Source organism: Apis florea, unplaced genomic scaffold (assembly GCF_048593485.1).
Source record: "Apis florea isolate Af1SG1 unplaced genomic scaffold, ASM4859348v1 contig_37_pilon, whole genome shotgun sequence".
Lineage (NCBI taxonomy): Eukaryota > Metazoa > Arthropoda > Insecta > Hymenoptera > Apidae > Apis > Apis florea.
Genome location: NW_028256861.1, coordinates 2389920 through 2413372, shown reverse-complemented (window position 1 = coordinate 2413372; position 23453 = coordinate 2389920). Strand labels below are relative to the sequence as shown.

At 29.0% G+C, this 23453-nt stretch overlaps 1 protein-coding gene and 1 long non-coding RNA gene across 12 annotated transcripts in view; one reads left to right on the top strand and one right to left on the bottom strand.

Annotated features, from left to right (window-relative positions):
• Wdr62 (WD repeat domain 62) overlaps positions 1-23440 on the bottom strand; it is a 129975-nt gene extending 106535 nt beyond the window's left edge. For all 11 annotated transcript variants that reach the window (XR_015294747.1, XR_015294746.1, XR_015294745.1 and 8 more), the window contains exon 1: positions 23284-23440. The gene's annotated coding sequence lies outside the window, so the exon portion shown is untranslated. The remainder of the gene's footprint in view (positions 1-23283) is intronic.
• Positions 11380-13078, top strand: LOC147656287 (uncharacterized). Its single transcript, XR_015294763.1, has 2 exons — positions 11380-11443; positions 12604-13078. It is a non-coding gene; the product is annotated as an uncharacterized LOC147656287 (long non-coding RNA).
• Positions 23441-23453: the final 13 nt, after the last annotated feature.

Genomic DNA, 23453 nt, shown 5'->3' with positions numbered 1-23453 from the left:
AGAGTTGAATCGCTTAATATGGCGAAACGTTTAATCAACATCATCGTCCGTGAACCGGTCTCGCTCCAGATGCACTGGAATTAAACTGAAAATCCCCCGTGACTGATACGATAAACGGAGGTCGAAAATGGCAGTAAAAGGAGTGCCACTAAAAATGACTCGTTTCGACGGACTAGGTGAAAGGAGATTAAGTGGTATAAAGGCTGGCTCGAGTGGCGTCGTAGTTCGTCGGTGAGTGCCCACTCGACACCGGCGACGCACGCACCTGGAAATAGCGCTGCAGCGTTAAATAACACCGTTTTCCTCGCTACACGTGCTACCACCGCCAACTGATCGTCTTTCCTGTCTTCTGTACACCGTTTTCAATGAAAATCAACGTGTTCGATTCCATTTCTTAATTTCAATGTTTATATAGTTAATTATATAGTTTTATATAGTTAATATATATATATATATATATATATATATATATATATAGTATTATATAGTTAAATAGTTAATTTCAAATATACGTGGCCTTTTGAATAGCGGTTAGATGAAACTGTCGCGCGATTGGAATCGAGACACGTTACTTATTTGGAAAGTAAATCATAATTTTTAATGTATGATAAAATGATAATTTATTTTCACTATTTTGTTAATCACGCGTTTTTCTTTCTTTCATCACAGATTTTGAATATTTTGTTTAACTAAATAGACAATTGATTAATATATCTAATTTTTTAACCTTATTATATATGTTAATAATCAAACTTGAATTCCAACGGTTCGAAGTGTGTCATTCGTTGCAAATATTTCCAAATATAGAGAGCGACCCTCCACGTGGCGGCTGCCTTTGTTCCACTTGTGACACAGAGAATTCTTTTAATCGTTATATCATTTACACTCCCACTCATAATAAATCACCATCTTAACCTGTTATCTTAACTTGCAAAAATTTGATAAATTTTTAATTCTTTTCTTTTAAATATCTTTCTCGAAACGACTTCATCTTCTGTCTACAAATGTACAATCGTACAAAATTTGAAAATAAATGGCGATATATTTATAATAAATTATATTTTCCTTTAATTTTTGTTTTATTGCGTTTCATTGTTGCATTTTATAGAGACAAATATAATTACAAATCTATCTATTTGTTTTTATCAGCTATAATTATTTATACAAAATCTTAACATATTCGTTGAAAGCAATCGAGTTTTGCAAGAGATGAAGCGAGGCATAAAACGAAACATCTTCATCTCGTCATATTTCATACATGTATATATATAACACGAAATATTTGGATACGCATTGTACAATGACAGTTTTAACGTTTTAACCAATTTACTTATGGACGAGAGTGTACAATCGAATAGAAAAATTTCTGAAGCTAATAGCATTTCAATTAAGCGAAGCGTATCCATAGGTATTTCCAAGACTCGACAGTCACGCCGTTTATGCATCGCTCGCTCGTCCGTTGATTACATACTTGTCACGTGTGAGGGTATAGCGCTTGGTAAAACTTGGAAATGCAGCGTGGTGGTTGTGTACGAAGAAAAGCGTTTCCATGCGTTCACCGTGATTTATGTCGAGCCTTTAATTAACGTCACACTTTTTTACACGCGATGACCCGTCGGCCTCCCCTCGAAATAGCACCAGCCTCCAATCTATCTTCGTGAAAGCAGTGTTTAAACGAGACGCCGAGGTTCACCTTCGGCTTCTAATCCGATCGACGCCTCGTGAAAATTTTACCGATATCTTTCATTTTCTTCATTATTTATATACAAATTGAAACAAAGATTGGATTAGATTGTAGCAAAAAGAAAAAAAATAATTATTACTTTGATTTTGCTAATTTGAAATTTTAAATTTTATAACAAATATTATGACATGACGATAAATTTAATCGATTCAAATTCTGAATATTTTGTATATTTGTAAAATCGGTTTTATTTTACACGTGACTATCTCTAATGTTTTTATTCGAAAATAATATAATGCATCTAGAAAATTGTGAAATTAACTTTTTCAAAGGTTATTGTATCTAACTGTCGTTATTACAACTAAAAATTCAATTTTTCGTTTTAATTTTATTTAATCTAGTCGTAAAACTTCGTGAATATCCAATATTTGAATTATCCAAAAGTATAAAACTTATATTACAAAATCTTAAATTATTGAAAAGTTGATTATCTTAGGTATTTACATGCATTGGTGTTCACTTTATATCTGCCACAAAGATCAAAAACGGACGTTTATGCGAATAGGTAATTTCTTTGAATTCAAATGAAGCAGTAAGTAAAATTAAAAGTACGAGTGAAATACTAATAGCCAGCACGAACGAACGAATTCAAACCGCAAGCATCAAATATTTAGTTTTATACATAAAGATTGCAAGATTTCTAATAATGACGAACGCGTAAATGAACAAAAAGCCGAATGCTAAAGCAGACCCGAACTCGACCGAACACGCTCGACTTTTTCCGAAGACGAGACATTAGAGGCGCGCGCATCTATTAAATAATGTAACTGTCGGTTGAAATCTTATTGCGTATGTTTCCAGCATCAACTTCAATTCTAACGTTTTGAATAATTTTTCGATTTAAATTTAAGAAACGTGTTAGAAATTAGAAATTAATCAAATTAATTAATGGTGGTAAAGTTAGATATTAGCGATAAATATCGATGTAAGTTTTTTTTTATTAAAGATGTCAATGATTATTGATCTATTACATAACCTTTTTTACTTAATGATAATAATCTTGAATAGAAAATCTAGTCACTTTTATTTGTTAATCAAAAATATCGATAACATATCAATAATCAATAATCGCAATTCTACGCAAGACAACCATAATTTATTTTATTTTATAAACATATATTTGTTAAATTTTCATGTTATAAACAAAAAGAAACACATATTAAATAATGTTATATTTGCAAATTACATACACATTTATTTCGTAGGTATAATTATATTATTGAAACACTATATTAACATTATATAATATTACAATTTCATATTATGTATTTTTATATTTGAAAAATTGTCAAATAATGAGTAAATATGACGCTAAAAATTTTTTTACTAAAAATTCAATCGTTAAATCATACTCGAACAGTTTAATTAAAATGATTATCTCCAGCTAATGGCACAAGAACGAGCTGTTTATACGAAGCTGCAATTATTTCCATTCGATTAGCATTATTATCGAACCGAGAGAAAACGCAGCGGAAACACGCGCGAGTTTTTTCTTTCGCGACGAGAGTTATTTTCACTCAAAGACCAGGGTCTTATGGAATAAATCCACAAACAGTCGGAAAGGAAGCAGGATTTTACACCAGACGCCCAACGTATACACATAGATCCCATAGATTTAGAGTTAGAAATTAACCATGACATACAAGAGATGTAGCCAATCGAAAATCTAGCCAATAATATTTATCGTTGCTCAATCGAGTGTACAATCGTCTCTTTGTGTACAGAAATGTTTAATAATACAGAACACGTTGAATGAAGAAAAGATTTAAGATTTATAAATTAATAGGAACAATAATTTGATTCGAATTGAAAATGACTTTTGTTAATTTTTTTTTTTTTTCGGAAGAACAGAATAATACAAAAATATTTTTTAGCATCCATTCTTGGAAATGGAAGTATGAATTATTTAGAGTATGAATTTGCAAAAGTCACTCAAGCGTCTAAATTTCGTCTTTATGTGGTTTAAAAAAATTAGCATTTTAAAATCTTTTTATTCGACAAAATAAAATTTTTATTAATAATATGTTTTTCGTGTACACTATTGCATGATTATTGTAATTAATATCTACAATATCTGTGTGTATCTATAATCAAGTGATATGTATATAATTATATCGCAAAAAGAAATATATCTAATTGAATCATAAATAATTAAATCATATAGACAGTGGATCGTACGACCGAAATTGAACAAGGATCTAATCTGAATACGAATGCACTTAGTTCCTTTTTTAGGATTTTTATGAGAGAAAATGATACATTACAAAAATTTTTGTATATTTTATGCTAATTAATAAATTGTGCTATCAAAGCTAAACAAAAAACCAGTTTATAGTAAAATTTTATAAATATAAAATAAATAGATTTTAGTCTTTTTGATATTGTCTATAGTTACTAAACTTCTAGTAACTTCTTTATAATAATATCGCCTTAATTTTTTTTTAAAAAGTTCGTTTCACAAATAAAACATACATGAAACAAATTTCCATTAATTGTTTAACATTCAAATCTTTCTTCACTAAATTTTCATTAAAACAGGAACAAATCTAAAATTTAAGTTTTCGCTGAATTATTAATTACGACGAATAAGGAATATGATTAACCAATAGATACTTTAATAATCACGTGAAAATACTTATAATTTATAATAGATTGTTATACATGTATTGATTACGAAATATATGATTAAATGATCATATCTTACCAATAATTCTTTCCTAAGAGTGTGCGAAGACCTTCGTGGCCGATTATACGTTTATTTTTCAATATTTCGACATTCGACTACGGTCGAAAAAAAAATCGTTAAAAAGCTTTCGTATTCTTACGACGAAGGCCGCGCGTGACTATACGACCCTTCTGCTATGCCTTCTCTCGCACGTGAAACATTATTTTATGGTTCGACTGCCTAAACAAAACCGGCTGCGCGCGCATATACTTCGCGTAAAGTTTCTGGATCTCAATATCCACGCAACCTTAGACCAAACACACTCCGCGCCTCGTGCACATCGTTTACATCGCGACTAAACGACTGCGGTTTGTTTCACGTGCTAATATACAGAGTATGCATCGCGGCAAGAGTAGCAAGCGTGAAAGAACATTCTCTACTCTCGTCAGGGACGAAACGTAAAAAAATTCAGCGAGAGTACAAAAGAGAGACTGCGTCACGGTTTCGGTCCGATGACGGCTTAAACACTAAATCTTCTCGAGCGATTCGAGAAGGTCGCTTCGACTTTTGACAAGATTGTCAAAAGTCGCGTTGTTTCGCGGATTCAGCAAAACCAGGAAACCATAAATGATGCAGTATTTATTCGTTATAACCTCGCCGTGAATATACATACATGTATTTATCTGCAACGGATACGAAATTTTAACCTTCTTTCGTCTTTGCTGACAACGACGAATATAAAGAATGGCAGGTAGTGGGAGACAAAGAGGAATTGAGAGTTCCACCAAATATTTGAAGAAATTTATGTATAGTGTTTCAGTTTCGCAAAATATATGCGAATATATGCAATTTGCATTATAAAATGACTATTTTTTTTAATTTTAAATTTGGGACGGATTCTTCCTAACAAAGAAAAAGAAGATTTGAATTTTTCATAGATATATATATAAGTTTTCTCTTGATCGTAAAACGAAAAAGGAAACGGAAAATAAAAAGTAGTAAATATACAAGGTTAGACACAGTTTAGTCACTTAATTAAATGAATATAATTTCATTCTAAAAGATTGTTAATTGGTCTAGTAGAAAATAGGAAAACACAAAAAAAGGAAAAGAGAAGAATATCTTTTTTAATTCATTTAGAAAAAAAATTTTTTGTTTAATTTTCATCATTTTTTTTTTAATCGAAATATGCATTTGCATGAACATCCATAGTCTTGGAATCTCGAAATTACATATCACGATCATATAAATATTTGCAAGAAATATGAAATTCAAGCTTCGTTTCATTTTTTGCTGATAACAATGATTGCAGAGAAAAACAAAAATAAATACTTGAAAAAACAAGTAACTTTTGTTTCAGAAAATATAAAATTTTTATTTATTTATATCCATTTAATCATTCACTAAATAATGAAATAATTAGTATTTCTTCTCGATTTTCAAATTTTAATATAGTATATCTTATTTAAAGAAACAATTTTTTTTTGCACAATAATTATCGTCATCATTAAAATTTTGATCCTCTAATTATCTCTTTTTATGTTCGGCAATATAAAAGAGAATTCCGGCTGAATTTGCTTAGGTCGAGCCAATATTGGAATTAAATTTCAGCTTCATTATTATATAAGAATCCGACTTTGGTCATGATTTTCGAGAAGTTATTCAACTTTTACTATATTTCCGAGTCTCTTGATTTCAAAACTCAAATTGATTAACTTTTTTTCATAACAATGAATTGAAAAGTTCAAAATATATTTCTTTATTTACTTAAACGAACAGAATCAATTAGTGAACAAAGCATTATAATACACTTACATAAAACTGAATTAATATGAATGAAATAAATTAAAACGAAGAAATAAACGAAAACTTATAATAATTAAATCATTAAATGAAATGTACCAATTAATAAACCAATAAAAAAAATCAACGACTTTTTAATATATCATTTATCTATTTTACAAAATTAATCAGTATTGGCAACCTCGCATAACGAATAAATATTATAACAAGGCGACAACGTAAGAGACGAGAAGGAAGGTTAGGTATCGAACGAAGCGACGGACGTGCAGAAAGTTAGACAGAGAAGGAAATGGAAGAGACGAGATATCGAGGGAAACGTAGGCATGGCAACCAACCAACCAACCATCTATCCATCCATCCATCCATCCATCCGTTCGTCCATCCATCCCCCGTGAGTCTACGCACCACCGAGTTTACAGTGTGTATCGAGTATACAAGAAATCTGACACGGGTCCACGCTAAAAATACGCGGCCTGTTTATACGCGGTTGTATACACACCTATGCACGCACCGTGAACCCGGACACAGTGTGGTGTAACGCGGATTGCCCCACGATTCCGCGATTAATGCTGTTTTCGTTTTCGTTCGTGCCGTACCGAATCGAAGAAATTTGGTGACACGTAGCGTGATGTACGTTTCTCGTATCGATATCGATCTTTGCCAAAATTTTCAATTCGTCGAATTTTCGAATAAAATTTATCGAATATTCCCTATATATAAAATAAATAATTTTGAATGTTGCAAATGTATATTAAAAATAATTGATTGCTGCTAGAAAAAAATATAAAATTACAATTAGCACGCAATAAAATTGCAAACGAATGGAAATATGTAGAATCATTGTAACATTTTCGAAAAATACGATAAAATTTATAAAGATAAATAAAATTTCAAAATCGAAATTACATTTCTATTACACGGTTTATGATTTATTATGAAATTCATTGAACAAATTGAAAAATAATCTTTACTTTATGCAAATGTTTTTTTTGTTAGAAAATCACTTTATACCTGACATTTTATTTTCAATAAATAAAAATTTGAAAAAATTACATCTTCAAATATTTTAAACTGATAAAATTAAAATGAAAAAATTTAAATATATATTTTTTCAAATACCCAAAATATTTTTGTTTTTGGGGCAAAAATTAGATGATAAAAAAAATACGCAATTATGAACTTTTTCCAGTATGTCGCATCGAGGAACGACCGTAAACGTCGCGCGTCAACTAACTGAATTTTTATTGCTTCCAACGAACACTTTACGAGAAGCGCGCATTTACTCACGGTTATTCACCTCACGTATGCGAATCATCCCGCGACACATTGAAACATCCTACTTTTTCACGCGACGATCCTCGAGATTAAAAATAATACTTTGATTCTAAATGTCCCGTGGAAAATGTATAAGCTAAGCGAAAAATCGGCCGTCGACTAAAGTTTCTCTGGCGACGGACTAAGTTTGCAAACAAGGTTAGGTTAGATTCACTCGGAAAGAAAACGTGACCGATCAATTAGATGTTAGAAAACTGGGCAGAACTTGTTTTCCAACTTGACTTTCGATGATAAAATTTCTATTGGAGTATATATGAAATGTGACTAATTGCGCCACCTGTTGTTATTAGCAACGTAGCAATAACGTGTTAGAGGTTATGTTTTAAATGTATATCGAAGACACGTGCATTACACATACATACAATTATATATCCATTTAACGTGCTTAATCCAATAATATAATTTTCATACTCGTGTATCGAACACATTAAATTAAATTAAGTATATATATATATATATATTATTAGCAATATATTATATATCATAAGCTTATATATATATATATTTAAGTTTAGATAAAATAAAATGATTTCTGTCGTCTCACTCTGTTTTCATCTCATCTAATGTAAACTTAATTTGTTCATAACTTAATAAATAAATTAATTAACTAAAATTTTTTATATTCACGAACATATTAAGACATCTATCTATATTTTTTTACTTATATAAATAGTTGAAAGTTAAAAAATTTTTCTTCGTTAAATATTAACAACTTTTTCCCTACTGGAATAGAAGTGTTACTCAACTTCAAAATAATTCGTGCATCGATTCTGCAGGACACAATAAAAAGTGATATATTAGATCGTATAAAGAACGAACAAGGACATTGCAGATTTATCGCCTGCTGTTCGAGCAATTTCAGCGCTGGTTTCAAGTATCACGAAATAAAACGATAATAATAAAATATGAGAGAAGCTCAAAAGCAAACTGAAATTGGAAAAATTCTTCGAGTAAAATGCAATTAAGAAAAATACGTATTCTTAATGAATCACGAAATTAATTGATCTGATTAAATATTACATAATGTGAAACATAGTTATTAATAAAATTTATTGGCTATGAGAAAATATGTTCTTTTCGTACTTTACATTAAAATTTTCAAATCCTTTTATGATAAAAGGATTATATTAAATAATTTTTTAAATTCTAAATTATAACAATGAACACTGTAAATAGTTGTACAATAAAATGATTCTATAATACTTAAGATACACTCTTTTTCCTTTCTTAAAAAAAAATCCATTTGAGAATCCAAAATGAGTAATGCTCAAGATGATAAACTTATTTAACAAATATTAATCTTTTAATTCAACTGCAGATGAAATTTCTATCTTTCATTAAGTTCAAACTGACTATTTTAATATACATACGTGATATTGAAAGAAATCTTATTTAGAATTTTCTAAATAATTGTATGTTATTTTGCAAAAAGTAAAAAAAAAAAAAAAAAAAAAAAAAGTTCTACATTCTACAAAAATATATTATATTTTTACCTCTTAATCTCATTTCTCGTTGCATCGTATATTTCCATCTTTGGAACAATTTATTCTCTCGCGTGTAACTAATAAACAGGTTTTATACTTCCTAACTTTTTCAATGCAACGCGTTAAAAATAAGGTTTATCTACTCTAAAAAACTTAAAATTTAAGTAATTCACCGGACTAGTTTCAAATATCAATTCCTCCTTTTTTAAATTTCTCCTAATCGAGCAATCGTTCGTTCACGAGGCTAGTTGAAACAAGAAAAGAATACTTTCTCGCCAAGAACCGGAAGAAAAAGAGAGAAAGGGCGAGAAGTCGAGAGTTTTCGGTCCAATACCGTGTACGAGGGAACCGCGAGTGGATGCATAGAAAGTAGCGAGCGAGCAGCGCAAGAAAAATTTTTGCATGTCGCTTCACGCATCGACGAGTCATCGCGCAATAAAAGAATTCTCGGGCTTTCCCGTTTCTTCCGGCCAAACGTCTTTCTCATTGTTTCACCAAGATCCAGTGCGTCAATCATTACCTACGACTCTGTAAGATGACCAATCCCAGTAAAGATCGCTGTTGTAAGAGAAGTAAACCTAACCTTTTAAATTTTCCAAAATTTTCCATTTTAGATTTAACTTTTCTGCGAATGTTTCTGATACGCTTTCTTCGAAAATAAATAAATAGATTTTATTTAAATTGTAACAGGATGTGAGACAAGAACCAATGTTTAATTAGAACCAATGTTTAATTTGCACCAATCATAGATGAGTATGCGTTTATTTGAATTTGATTGGTTTGGTAATAATGCATCGAAAAAAGTATATGAAATTTGGCAACATTGACACCTGAAATAAATTAAAAATTCAATACAATAAGTATTTTATTCATCTGTTTTATATTATATTATAATGATTTTGTTAATGAATAATAAAAAAGTGACAAAAATGTTAAAATTTCTATAAAATAAGTAATTTATTAATAGTTCTATCAAATCATTTATATTCTTTCAAGGCAAATGGCACTTAACGTTGTTTTAAATTTTAAATTTACTAAATGTATATTCACACAATCAAAGAATATACGAAGATATAAGTATTTATTTATATTTCTTCTTTAATATGATAAATTTTACGAAATTTAAATTAATACTTTTTTATGGGAAATTCTTTATCGATTAAAAGCATTAAAAGCATTAAAAATTATATATGACTCATTAAAAAAAACAAAGGAAGTTTATATAATCTCTATATATCTATGAAAAATCTTATCAATATCAATTTATTTCTATTCCATTTTTAACTGAAGATATTCCAAGATACGATTAATATATTTATCTTTAGTGAAATTAGTAAATTCCAATTAATCAATCCAATTAATCTTTATTCAAAATACGCAAAAGATTAATTCAAACACGTTAATAAATTCAAGTTGAAATTATAAAATCACTAATTCACTAGCGAATCAACGGAATAGATTAAAGATGTCGACATTGTGTCAAAAGACACAAAGTTCAAACAGCCAACTAGATCGCCATCTACGAGAATAAAGCGAATATTCCCGAAGCAACCGTCTTGCGCGAATCGAGTGCGCAATAGTTCGATATAAAGAACTAGCGTCTTTTCCTTCGAATTGTATTGTCACGTATATAACCGCACGTGTACACCGAGAAAATGTTTTCGCGCTCTATAAGGATAAATAGCAAGATTTCTAATTGCAGAAAAGACGAGATCGATCGAGTTCGAGAAGAAAGTCGACCGTTTCTTTTGCTCTAGAATTCGGTCTCTTTTGTCCTGGAATTCGCATTGATATGACCCGCGATTTATTTTATTCATCCTCGACTGGTAACTATCTATTCTCCTTTCACTTATGCTACGAATCTGACATTGAAACGATTTCTTTCCTTTGGATGGAACTAACTGAATCCAATATCAAATAATGCACAAATTTAATATAAATATCGTAACATAATTATTTTTGGTCACCTCATGAAATATCATTTGATGAAACAACCTTACTTTATGATAACAATATATGCATTATTTGACTAGAAAACAGATTTTAAAACTCATATTAACTGGTTTAAAAAATTTTTTTTCTTATTTCCATTATTATTCAAGTATCATATTTTACTTGCAAAAAGAAAATTTTATCAATAGAAATAACACAGATACTCGTTTCGTTGGAATTATTATATAAACAATAATGCTAAACTGCGTCAATTAAGGCTTAAGCTTTACTGTGCAACACTTCATAAATTCGAAATAGAATCGAGTCGTGCATTGTGTACTGCTGTCATACACATACATGTTTGATGATCAATAATAGGTGTCGTGCTACTCAAGTCAACCAGTGACAATCGGTGTCGAATACCAACCACTTCAAATATATTGATTCCCACGCACTATCTTCTCACAACGATTAATTAACGTAGGAGGAGTACTATTGTGCTTATAAGAAACACGAGACAACACGAGCAAGTTAACTTGGATTATTAACTACTCAGATTTAAAACACTCATGTTTAAAACTGTGATTCACCAGTTTTGTCCAACTGTTAACTTATCGTTATCGCGCGACATTGAGTTATCTTCTAATTGTTAAAAGAAAAATGACAGTCTATCTATACGAAATCTAATTATCTAGAAATAAAAGCTCGTCGATTTGCGTTTCAATTTTGAATTATCTCGCAAGTTGAATTATTAGATACACGGTGTTTTGCAGACGTTTGAAGTATTCATTAAAATAATTATTCTTGAATTGAAATACTTTAAACATGAATTTTATTTTTATCTATTCTCATTATATCTGGAAACTGTGTTCCATTTTTAAATTATGCAATTATATAAAATGTTTATAATAAAAAAGTATGAGTCAATTTTCGATGTCTCGATATATTAATACATAAAATAAATTAAAAAGAACTTTATGAAATAGCTTTTTTTGATAATTACCTTTTTGATATATACTTTTATTTTATTTATAAAATTAATTAATTTGATTACTTTTGAATCAAATGATTCTCTAACTTTGTAAAATTCAATTAAAGTTTCTAAAACAATATTTTCGTTACTAAGAAAATATCAATTATCCTGACATTTCTATTTTATGACAATGAACAATTTTCTTTTATAGTTATAGCTCCATTGTTTTTCTTATAATTCCTAATTTTTTTTAACTAAAATAGAAAAAATATTGGTGTGAAATATGAATACTCGATCTAATTTAGCTATCTTGAACAATTCGATAATTAATTAAAATTAATTTTAATTGTACATAAACTTTTTACTGAATATCCAGATGAATTTTTTAAAGATATTTTTACTGTATAAATAAATATTTTAAAATTAAAAAAAAAAAATGTATATCATACATATCATTTCACGATTCTAAAATTCTAAAATTTTAAACTTGTAATCTAAAAGCTATATTTATAATACTTATATTTATTCACAATTCACGTTGCTATATGAAAAAACAGATGAAGAATTTGACTCACAGACTCACAAAGTTTGCCTCTGTTTTCATTGAATGCCATTTCAGAAAAAAAAAAAAAAGCGAAACGCTGTACAAAAAAAAAATTTTTTTCAGGTAAACGTCCACAAAAGATCCACCGACAGAGCGAGCGTTTCCTCGTTAAAATGGAACCTCATGGTGCATACATAACTGGGCCGCCCGTGAAATTCGAATGAAAGAAGTCTCCTTCTATTGACTCTAAGTCCTTCACAAGGAGATACAGAATCACCGTAGAAAGAAACGCGGGGAGAATATTCCTGACCCATTTTCCATCAACTTTCAACCATAATAAACTGTAACTAGCTATTTCTATTGAGACGATTCCAACAACAAAAAAAGAAGAAAATTCGAGGCGTGGGAATCGAAAACTTAATTGCGTTTCAGTGTAACTTAAAGGAAAGAACAAGTTTTCCAGAGCCAGAAATATCTCTAATTTTTAAGCATATTTAATAGAAATAGAGTGGTTGAGAATAATGATATAAGTTGTAATATAGAATATATTGAGAAATATGTAAATGCAAATTTATAATTATAATAATGTAATTATATATATTTACTTTTTTAATTATTCTATCTATAATATATAAGATAATAATAGTAAAAATAATAGAATAGGTTCATTGTATGCATGAAGAAGAATAGCTTTCAAATTCAATGCAGATAATTAAAATTACAAATAATGGAAAACGTTAATACAGTACATGTTTATCAAGAAAAATGGAAAAATGGAAGAAAACACAAAAGGTTAAGTTGATATCATAATACAATAAGACTATAATAAGATTACCATTATGTAATGGTCATATTTATATGGCGATAAGATGAAATGAACTAAATAATAAAATAAATGTATCATATCATTCTTTTATTTTCATACCATTCAATAATTTCTAATTGTAACCTGCGGATACTTGGAACTGATAAAAATGATAAAAACGTGAATTTTATTACATGTATTAATCTTTCATAGCTCTATTCTTTCATGTATTATAAATTAACTTATTTCTTCATATTTACTTATATTAATGATAACATATAATAATTATGGATTGTAAATTATTAAAAAAAAAAAAAAAAGATGTAATTTAATTTCAGTAGAATCTGAAATTTTAAAAACAATTATAATATTTAACTGTTCATTTTGAATTATGAAAGATGTGTAAAAATATTGATATAAAAAATAAAATTTGTCAATTTTTTTCTTAAAAGTTTACTTAAAACGAGTTGAAACAAGAATGATATAACCATATATGACTTGTAACATTTTTTTGCATCAATCGAGATGACAAAATGTAACAGTTGTATTCAAGTTGTAAAAAAAAGTTGATCGAACGCGGTTATTCTTCGATGAAACTGTCGTTACGGGGTAATGGCATCAAATGCGTGTATTTATAGTTCCGCAGAATGCAGAATGACTGCCTACGTTGAAAACTGCATTCTAACCAACCTGCTCGCCGACCCAGTTATGCACCGGCGTTCTCGAATTTCTATCTTGAGACTTCACTCGTAAGTGCTTTATCGATGAAATATTATTAAGTTCCGGAAAAAATTCGTGAGGATATATTGGATGAAATATTCGAGAAAGCTTAAAATATGCCTTCCTTATTACTTTGATAATTTTCTATCATCAATGCCTGTTTTATATAAAATACAATAAAATGTTTTTTAAAGAAAAAATGTTTTTAGTTTAATAAAAGTTGTATTTGGTATAAATATAATATTAATAAACTTTTTGTGGAGATGAAAATAAACTTTTGTTTTTTTAAATGGAATTTAATAAATTATTTATTAACGTCGAAAAAACGTTAATTCAGTTACTTGATATAAAAAAGAAGCACACGAAGCAATGTTTCATTATTTATACCATTATATTACTCTCTTTCACATTAAAATTCATACATTAATACATTTTTCGATATAAATATTATTTAATTATCTTTTTGTAAAAAATAATAAGCTATACAAATTAATTACATTTCACCAACATTTATAGGAAACATTCTGTACAGTTTTTTTTCCAAAAAATATATAGAATGTTCAACGTGGCAGATGTTTGGATTGTTCACAACGTTTGTAACTGTATTTAATATAACGTTAATTACGATTCGGTACAACTGGAAGCGAGGCAAGTTTGAATTCGACTTAATGACCTGAGAACCTTCCGCGAGAACTATCTTCAACTCGGTTGAACTAAACGGAAAGTACGGTAAAATGGTCAACCCGACACGTATGTTTGCGCATGCGCCAACGTTCGTGCAACGGGAATCGTCATCAAAACGCCTCGAATGCATTATGGGAGTGTTTTCAACGTTCACCCCACACAAGCGTACCAATGTTTCTGGTAACGTGTAAAACGGTTTGTTTTTTGGCGGAACGAAATGACAGATGCTAACCAATTTTATGAAACATTTATGACCGTGTCAATACGTTCGTCGCAAGTGTTACAACGCGTTGCAAATGGATTCTTATTTGGTCGGGCAAGTTATTCGAATCGAATTGACAGTTGCAATCATGTCATGTTCAATACGTGCGCTATCTGATTATAATAATTTCACATAGGAAAAATAAAATGAAATAAAAATGTATTGCCCTAATAAACAATAGAGAAATAGCAATATTTATCGAATAATATATTTATAATAAATTGGCATAAATGTAAAATCAGATGAATAGTTTTATGTTTTTCAACTATTGATTAATTTTTTCTAGTTTTGAAGTAAAATATTCAATCTGCATTTTCTAATAATTAATTGAGCTAATACTTTTGAACGGAAATGTGCTTATATATACGTGACTCATGAAATTCACGTGAATACATCAAACTTTGAACGGTACATATATTTGAATTTTATATAATACAAGAAAAAAACTTGAATTCAAATATTCATACATTTGAAAACTTGAATTTAATTCTATACAAGTTTATAATCAACGGATTATGAATAGGCATGATATATATGAACTAGTTTAGAATAACTAATCATTATCGATACAATTTTCTAAACAAAATATAATAATGAATTGATAAAAACAAATTAGTTCAGATTTTACTTTTTTATTTAAAAATTAAAAATTATTGAAAACGCGCATAAAATGTTTCGATGTATCTTAAAAAAATAAAAAAAATATTAGAGAAGATATTTTTAAGGGCAGAATTTTACGGTTGGCACCATTGGTCCGGACAAAGAGATAATTGCTGCGCGCGCATGCGCATCTGCGGATCCCGAATTTGTAATTCTAATTAGACGCTTACATCAGACTCGCGATATTTTTTCATCCGGACGTTTAAGCGAAGAAATTAATTGCCACCGATGCACCGGATGCGGCTGATACAACGACGATTAAGCCCGTCAAGGGTCGGCCACGGGACAACCTCGTTTTTTGTTCTTCCTTTGAGTAACCCAAATAAACATTATTTTTTTCCGTGCCACAGTGGCCACAGAAATAGTAACGGTGACGGTCTTGATCTGCGGACGACGATCGCGCCAATCATTGTTCGATGGTATTTAGGAGACCGCCTATTTTCAGACCACTATTTTTGTTTTAAATTGCTTTCACCACGTTTGCAAGCCGATGCATCACTGAACAATCACGCGAGTGACCACCACCGCTTCACTTTCTTAATCGCGACACGATTGTAATATGCATAATTATCGAATATCCATTTTTAATGAAATAATTTTCGAGAAAAATAAAAATAAGGATTCAACATCTTTTATATCGCATTCATTTTTTCACTTATTTCAATATATCTATACGATAAGTATACATTGATATTAATAAATTATTTTAATTAAAGATTAATATTTTCCAGGAAAAATACTGAACATATAATATATTTATATAATTTTCAATCAGCACTAGAATAGAAGATGTTTATATTTTTAAATATCATTCGATATTTGGAGGTTATGTTGAAAATTACCAATCGATGGTACAATGTAACCATATAACTATTTCAAAATACACAATAAATATAATATAAACCGATATTATTTCTTAATTATTATTTATGTGATTTGTTCAATAAAAATATTGAATAAAACCGTTAATAGTTTAAACATATTAAACAACTTATTCTAATCCTTTCATTCATAATGTAATATGTAATAATTTCAATAACAAAATACCATTTTCAAGTTATTCGTAAAATAATTATTTATTTAAAAAAATAATATTTAATAATTTTATAAATGGATTAAACGATTCATTTTTTCCCCGATTCCAACAATTTAAAAATAATATCAAAAATTAAGATCTTTTGAATTTCTTCCGCATTTAATTAACGAGCGCAGGTGCATTCTCTGCGAGAAATTACAAATAATTGCCAGTTTAATCCAATTGGCTTATTTGCTTACACGTTTTTCGGATCGTATGTACAAGCAACGGTATTGTTCCTGCCATTGTTCAAAAAAGCACATACACGGTTCACGCATTATTCTCGAAACATCACGAAATATCGGTTAGTCTTCTTTCATATTTGATGATTTGTGTATGTTACGATGCAACATCAATGGCGGATCGTACATGTGCCCTTATGGAAGTTTCTCTTACTGATGATCCAATTAACCGATGATCCAATTAAACGAAAATAAATTTGAAAAATTTTTAGTCAAGATTAAGTTAAATACTGTTGAGAAATAAAAAAAAATTTGTTTTTCGTTATTATTATTAATACAATTCTTAAAATTCTTTGTAATAATTTTTTATGTTTTAAAGAAGATGCGTATATTTCTTTCTTATTATTTCTTCGTATTTTTTCGTGACTATTGATATTTGAATGTGATTTCAATGATTTTAATGATATTCCAATCTCAAACATCCGTTACACATTGTAAAGTTTTATGCTTACGTTAAAAAAAGAATTAGTTTCGCAGACGCCCGTCTTTTGTTTCTGTGTGCAATTTTTATCACGATGCGACGGTTACACCGATTCGGTTACATTCACGATCAAGTAACGGTTAAAAAGCAAAAGAGAATCTGACGAAATCTGAATCTAAAGAAGAATAGAATTAGAAGAAAATTACCTTGTTTTACACAACATATATATATATAATTTATATTAGTTCGTGCTATATTTTTTAATACAATATGTATATATTATTACATGTTATATAATTAATTATTCCTATACAATATTATTATATTCTATCGAAGATGAATTGTAAGATAAAAGATAGATATAAATACGAAACCATTCCAATTCTTTACAATAAAAACATGCAATAACGTTAAAAATACTACCTTTATGGTCTTGGCTCTAACAAACAATTCTCGTGAGGTTTAGGAACGCATTTCCAATTTCGTATATGCTCGGTCGGTCACTAGTGAATTTCTTCAAAACACACGAACAAATGATAGTGGTGTGCGGCAGTTATACGAATCGTTCACTTGCAGTAACAGTGAACAAGGTCAGTGCTGTACGAAATTGGATACTGCATAGGATGAGTATCTTGTGATCGTATGTATATATATATATATGAAAATGTAGTCGAACGTATATCGTATATGTGAATCGAATACGCGAATTCCGTGTGAAAGAGGGTTTAGACCGGAGGTAAGCGAGGTCGATTGAAAAATCGCGAGGAATCCAATGACGTTCGACGAATCGAAAAGGAAACAGCCGATTTAGGCGGCACAGGAGACGAACATGAAGATAATTTCAAATTGATGTTCAATATTTCATTGCATCGGATCGTATCGTGAATAATATCGTTTCAAAAATCTTACGTCAAATATTATAATTGTTATAATATGTAATTTGTTAATGCAAATCATCTATTTTTCAAAGTTGCGTGTTATAACTATTCACAAAGTTTATCAGTATGAATTTTAACCGTGGACGAATTTAATTTCAAAAATTTATAATAGACGATTTATCGCGACTAATATTGATCTTTTCAAACGACATTACCGATAGGGTAATCTTACTAGAATTAGGGTTGAGCGGACGATACGAATTATTTAATTATTTAATAATCCGGATGATCCAAGTAATCGAATGCTACAGAATAATTCAGAATAATAATAGTTAAGAATTTATCGATAATTCGAATAACAAACAAAATAAGAGAAGCAAAATATGCGAAATATCTCTAATTTAAACACATCGAAGATTAATAGATGATTCTATAACTAATATAAAAGAATATGAATAAAGGTACATGCATAGCTAATATAACTAATATTAATAACTGTAATTAGATTTTTAATAATTTCAAAATATATAAGCTTTTTGATCACGTGATTAAATGATAATAATAGCAAATATATAATATTCATTTTAGCATTCGATTTCCTGTTTTAACATCCGTCGATATCCTCGCTAATTCTTACAAATTAAATCTTGGAGCGAAAAAATGAATTTGCAAAAATCATTTGCTCAAAGAGTTCAAATACTGAAAGTAAATATTATTATTTAATATTTCAATTTTTTGCACGACATAACCTCTTTTGTTACTTCGATTATTCGGATAATTTTATGATACAGTTGATTAATTGCAATATGTTAGGTTATTAATTAGAATATTATTATTTTTACATATGTTATAACATAACAATGATAATTAAGATAAGTTTATTTGCTCTTTTAATGGCAATCACGCTTTTTTCTACTTCAGTACAAAAAGAAGACGAACAAGTCGATGGAAAAATTGCAAGGAATTCAATGACGTTCAACGAACGAAAAGGAAGCAGCTGATATCCCTATGGGAGGAGTACTCCCACTCGTTTTCCTTTACGTCGAATGACAGAACATAGGCTAAACAGAAACGACAACTTTTTTCATTTAACTAAGATTTTTAAGTTAGAAGACTGATCGAGAATCGAACAACTTTTAAATAGGAATTGAAGCTCCAGTTTAAGTTGAAGGACTTCGGATTCAATAAATTTTCTCCAACTTTGAAAACTCTTTCTTCTATTTATTCTCAATTTAACTTTCTTCGATGGATGTAGAAAGTATTTGCATCGATCAATTAATTATGATATTAACTGATATTGTATTTGATTAAATTTATTGAATAATACTTGTACACAAAAATTGAAAATTTAAAAATTCCTTATTTTTTTCTTTTTTTTAAATATTTCTTACAAAAGTTTAACAATAATAATAGTATTTATATCTTAAACATTTTGAAGTCCAATTAAACAATAATTTATATAAATAATTGCGTTTGTGTTTAAATTTTTTACAAACTAGAAGATTATTGCAAAAATTTCAAAAATTAAAATTTGAAATTTGTTAAGATTTGTAATATTTATCGCGCATATATCACCATATTTCATATTTTTGCCTCTTATTGAATTTAAATTAAAAAATTTATATCGCAAATAACGAAAAATGTATGAATATTTATCGTGTATTTATTTCTATTATTTTAAATATTTTCATGTTTCTATAAAAATTATGCTATTAAATGTTTTTCACTAGATATTATAATATTTTACAATATTCATAATAAATTACTACTAGAAACTTATATAAAACTTATAATTTTTGTATAAAAAAATCCATGAAACTAAATTTTATCAATAATTATCAAATCTTACATGTTAACACAATCTTCAACATATTCCTTTTCATCAAAATCTATTTCAATCAAAGGATAGTAGAAAAGAAAAAACGTTTAATTAATATTTATAAAATTTCACCGTAACTTCTTACAAATACCATTAAAGTATTTAGAATAATTAGAATTAAGAAAAACTTTTGTAACAAGCGCCATTTAAACAATAACCGCTTTCCAGGAAGTCACGTGCCAATATGGCGGCGAGGGATTGGGATGCGAGCGGTAGCAGGAAAAGGAAAGTGGCCAGAAGCGAAGCAGAGAATTGAAATACGCAGAGAAAAGATCGAGGGACGCGTGGACATTCCGGTATCTTTTTCCCATGCACGTGTACGGCACACAGATCTGTGTACAAAACGGGCACGTCTGGATCGCTTTCGTGATTACGCAAAAATCATTTGCATGACAATGAAGTACGGCCGCCTGTTGGATAGTTTAGCTGGTCGCCCGAAAAAATGCACGCCAGCTCTGAAAAACCGATGGGAAATCGAGCATTCTGGACGAAGAAACGCGCGTGACACCGCTGTCAATCGTTCTTTGCAAATTCAATTCCCACTGTTAACTACACAAAACTAAAAGTCTTGACGAGTTTTTCTTATCCTGTTGTAACTAAGTAAAGTTATTAAACTATAAAGTTTCATTTTATTGATGTGAAATGTATGACAAGTATATATAATTCTATATGAATATTTGAAATAAAAAATAAGATGCATTTGCCTAGAACTTTTTGTATAAAAATATCTCGATGAAATTTGCTAGTAACATCTTGTATCTTTGATTTTTTTTCATTTGTTATCAATCGCATATCGCATTCATTAAAAAATAATTTCCAAATTAAAAATTAGATTATTTGTTTTTATAGAAAAATTCAAATAGGAGGTGTAGAAATTATTATTTTTTATAATATTAATAATAACATTAATTAATTATTTTTATTACATTTATATTGAAAAATATATATAATATATTGAAATACTTGTCAAACATTCTTTAAATTATTATTTTGAATATCATTATGAATCATTCAGTTTATTAAAAAAAAAACTGGAAAATGAAATATATTCGTAATTTAAGTTGCAAATAAACATATGAATTTATAATATGTTACTATTTATACTGACATCGTAGTAAAAGCGAAAAATATAGCAAATTTCTATATTTATATTTCAATATCTATATTTCTTTTGGAATAAACTTTGAATAATTTTGATAAAAAACGATATTGTTAAATGTTAAAGTATGTCAGTAAACATTTACATTAATTAGTAAAAGCATGTTCATAAATAAGTATACAATTCTACGAAAGCGTGTAAATATGTAAAATTTAAATTATAATTTTTTTATAAAAAGAATCCAAAGCAAATATTAATTAATGCAACACATTATGATGAAATATTTATACATTTATTAACTGCTACATATACTCTATTGCAATTGCAGCACGTATAAATCTGCCGCAGCATCGTTAAATAAATTTCTAGGAACGATAGTCTTTAAACATGTACCGCGTTCGAATATCGATAATACATGCAATATCGAGTTACCTGGCCGATACTCTTCGGCATCAATCGTCAGCTGTGCAACAGTGTCTTTAAACTGAACAATTCTCGTCAAGTATTAATTATGTACACTCTTAAAAATTACATAGAGAATTACGCATTATTTTTCTTTTTCTTTTGCTACAAGCTAAGAAAAAAAAAGATGCATAATATGCACACAAAAATATGCATTTCAATGCAAAATCTCGTTTTTCAAATTGAAAAATCATTAACCTGTAAAAAGTTAACATTGCCACGCTATGCATTTATATATATATATTATATATATGTATACTGAATTTAAATGAATTTTGATCGTTAATTCTTTTTTTATAAATACAAACAAAAACTGATAGCTATATTCGGAGATAAATAAATAAAAACAATTTGATTTGCAATACATGAAAAATCAAACGCCTGCTATAACACAAATACGATAAAGTAGATTAAATAATAAAAAAACGAATTAAAATGAATTCTATATTTTTTCATATCCACAATAAATTTAAGAAAAATTGATTCTACGTGTATGTTTATGTTTTTAAGTGTTAAAAAATGTACAATTGTAATTTATAAGCGATTAATTCAAGAACTATATATATTAAATATTCGTATATATTATTTGTAAATTTCCGTATAATCGAATAGAGAAAGCATCATACACGTTATAATAAATTAATATAAGTTTACTAACCGTTCAGAAGCACGTTAATTGCACGCAATTTCGATAACGGTATCCGATTATGTCGTAATTTTCCTTGGCACTATGTCTCGTTACCGACAGCAATCTTAGATGCCTGATTAAGATTACTGCGAAAGTATATACACAATATCGTATAGTAAAATATTACGAAATGTTTTCGAAGAGTCCATGAAATGATATGGCGGGAAGTAACAGAAGAAAAAGGGATTACGGACGAACCGACGCCTAGGGCGGGTTCGTCTCTAAATTCACTTTAGTTATAGTAAAATGGACAGAGGGTAGCGATGTGGCTAAGGGACGAACAGATCAAACTGAAGATTGATACTGCAAGTGGAATGGATATATCCATTCTTCTTTTTTATAATCTGACAGCACAACACATGAATAGAAAAGACGAATCATTCCAAGACGAAATGGTTTTAGTGAAATTATGAAAATTTCTGTAAAATCTGCTTACAAACAATGTTATTGAGGCGTTGCATCGATCGTAAAAGAATTAATTTTTCCAGAAAATATGGCAATTAAAAATCGACATTAAGAATTTTCAAATATCTCAAACGAAGAATCTAAGCGCTGCTATTGGGCGATTTTCAAAAACGGTTGACATTACCGCGAGAAACGGTTTTAATATACATATATATATATTATATATAATAATATATATAAATATATATATATATATATATATTTCGTCCTTTTTAAATACAGATTATACGATTTACAAAGCCAGTTGCTGATTATTATCGTATTATGTATTACTAAATCATCGATAACGCGTTGCGATACCGACGCGACAACAAAATTCGAGAAAGATAGCTACATCAAATATGTATCGTTCTACGTGGAAGGACCTCGAGCGCCTTTGGAGGTTACATTTCCAACGTAACGCTCTCTGACTTGCAGGGAACCGAGCAGGATGTTGATATAATTTAATAATTTAATTACTTACCATTCGATGAATGTCCAGATTTTCGTACACGATACACTTTTTTTAGGCAATGGATAGAACAAAACTCACAACAGACAAAGGGATAACGAAATAATTTGAACACGACGAGGACGAACACAACACACTCACAGAGTCAGAAAACAGACTGAAGCTAACTGGCCGGGTACTTC